Consider the following 2,615-nt stretch of genomic DNA (forward strand, 5'->3'; position numbering starts at 1 on the left):
CAAGGACAACAGCAGAGTAGCCTACGAAAAAAATAGACTGCAATTATATGAATGCTAAAGACATTAAAACACAATTGATTAGGCTTAAACCGACATATATCAGTCCTAATCCTGAATGCACTGTGCGTTTTACGGCATTTTCCCCCCTGAAATAATTCCTCTTCACACCTGTGAATAACCCGGGAGATGTCCATGATGAGGAATACAACGAAGCCCACCGTCTGGCCCGGTGCATCGTTGATTGCACGATCGGGAGGTGGAAGTTGCGCTTTAGATGCCTTCACAAGTCAGACGGAGGGCTCCAGTTTTCGCCAGCCAAGTCATGCGCCGTGATATGTGTGACGGCTATGTTGCACAACATTGCAGCTAAGATTGGGGTGGCATTGCTTGAACCGGAGGACGCTGAGGACGATGACGACGAGGAAGATCGGTGTGAGGACGGCCTCCCTCATAACTACGCGGCTGGTTTTCATGCGCGTCGAAGAGTGATTGAGACTTTTTTTTAACCCCCTCCACCCTCCCACATGTCACTAAACATTCCCGTCACCGTGACCAATCCCCACCATATCCCAGCCTTTTGCCTGCTCCTTTGCTTGTTTTTATAATTTATTTTAAAAAAAATTTATTTTCATTTATTTTCTTTTATTTTTTACATTAATTTATGCTACGTTTTATGAGTAGCCTATGTCAGTCTGCACAAATCCCGTTTTATTTTGGCCATTTTAACATCTTTATTAATAAATAAATTAATAATCTTTATTAATTACCAAACTAAGAACATAAAGGCGCAATGCATTTTAATAAAACGCATCCAATAGACGGAATGTCCGATGGTGACGCCACTGAGGCTATAGCTGACGATGCTCTTAGCGTCCTACGAGTACCTATGAGCACCCCTGGAGTACTCGTTAGCTACGAGCGTTTTCAAGACGTTCGTTCCCAACGATGCTTTCGGGAAACGCGGTGAAAACTCCACGATGCCCTTTCGACGCACTTCACGACAGTGTTGTTTTCGTCAGGCAAGACGAAAACGAAAATGACGTTGTCAGACCCCTTTTTTCCATGACGAAAATGAGACTAAGACGAACGTCACCAAAGCCATATAAAGACTAAAATGTGACGAAAAATGTAGACATTTTCGTCAGACGAGAACTAGACGAGACTAAATTGTTAGTGAGAGCATGTGAGCGGAGCGGAGCGGGGAGCGGGTGGTGGAGCGGAGCGGAAGAAATACGTTGGAGCGGGTTGGAGCGCAGAGCGGTTTTAAATTCAAAGGCCGGAGCGGGGATTTCACTCCGCTCCAGTCCGCTCTAGTCCGCTCCGATTTTAACTGCTTCTAGCGGCTTACATGTAGGTGGTTCACGTAGAATAGAATGGGTTTCAATGGGAGCATCCAAGCAACCTGATTGGATAAAACGCGTCACGTGAGACCCTTCCACCCCCCCCCCCCCCCCCGCAACACTGGCTCGTGTGCTCGCGCGCAGCTGCGCCTGCACGCACACGGCACACACACACTCATACACTACAGAGAGAGGCTGGTGGACGAGTTTTCGTTGGACTAAAACTAGACTAAAACCTTTTGAGTTTTCGTCAGACTAAAACTAGACTAAAACTTTCAAAGATAGAAATGACTAAAATGGGACTAAAACTAAGAAGCATTTCGTCAAAAAGACTAAGACTAAAACTAAATCTAAAATGCCTGCCAAAAACAACACTGCTTCACGATCCACTTAGGCTAACGACGCTTTCGGGAAACGGGGCCCAGAGCCATTGTGTGGATGCTTCTTTTGTTTTTTATTTGTTCTTCTAATTAAGTTTGATAAGCTAGAAAGACACAATTATGTTTAGATTGAGATGTTCCTCAATGTTGCTTTGAAATCGTGTACAAACCCTGATACACATTTGATAATGTGTGCATGTGTGGGTGTGTGTCTGTATGTGCATGCATGCGTGTGTGCGCGTGCCTGTGTGTGTGTTCGCGTGCGTGCGTGTGTGTGTTCATGACTCATGATAGCATCAGCCCTCCTCCATTAGAGCGTGGTAACCACACAGCTTCACCCAGCGGCCTCAGGCTATCAGACCTGCTATCTGTCAGACCTGCTATCTGTAGGCGGTACGGCTGTAAGTGATGGTCAAACCATCTGACATGAGTCACAGCCCCTTTAATAGCATCTCACGGATGAGAGGGGGGGGGGGCGTAATGGAGGAGGTGATGGGGGCGGGGACAGGTAATAACTGATAATGAGAACAACAAGGCTCTCACTGTGGAGGTACCCAGCTGTCCTCCAGTGGTGATGCATGAGTGTGTGGGTGTGTAGTGATTTGGTTTGTGATTGTGTGTGTTTGGCTGTTTGTTTGTGTATGTAAGTGTATATGTATCTATGTGTGTGTGTCTGTTTGTGTGCGTCCTCTAAATGTATGAGGGCAGTGAGGCGATAGTTCTCCGGTGTATCGATGTTCCCTCCGGAGGTACGGAGCGTATCGCCGGTGATTCCTCATGGCACCCGGTGAGGCCATAGTTTTGTAAAAACACACACTGGCAATTCACTGAACACAAGGGCCCTGCTGTCCACAACACAACAGGACACACAACAGTGTTAAAACCGCTGGGTGGA

Source organism: Gadus chalcogrammus, chromosome 2 (assembly GCF_026213295.1).
Source record: "Gadus chalcogrammus isolate NIFS_2021 chromosome 2, NIFS_Gcha_1.0, whole genome shotgun sequence".
NCBI classification, from domain to species: Eukaryota; Metazoa; Chordata; class Actinopteri; order Gadiformes; family Gadidae; genus Gadus; species Gadus chalcogrammus.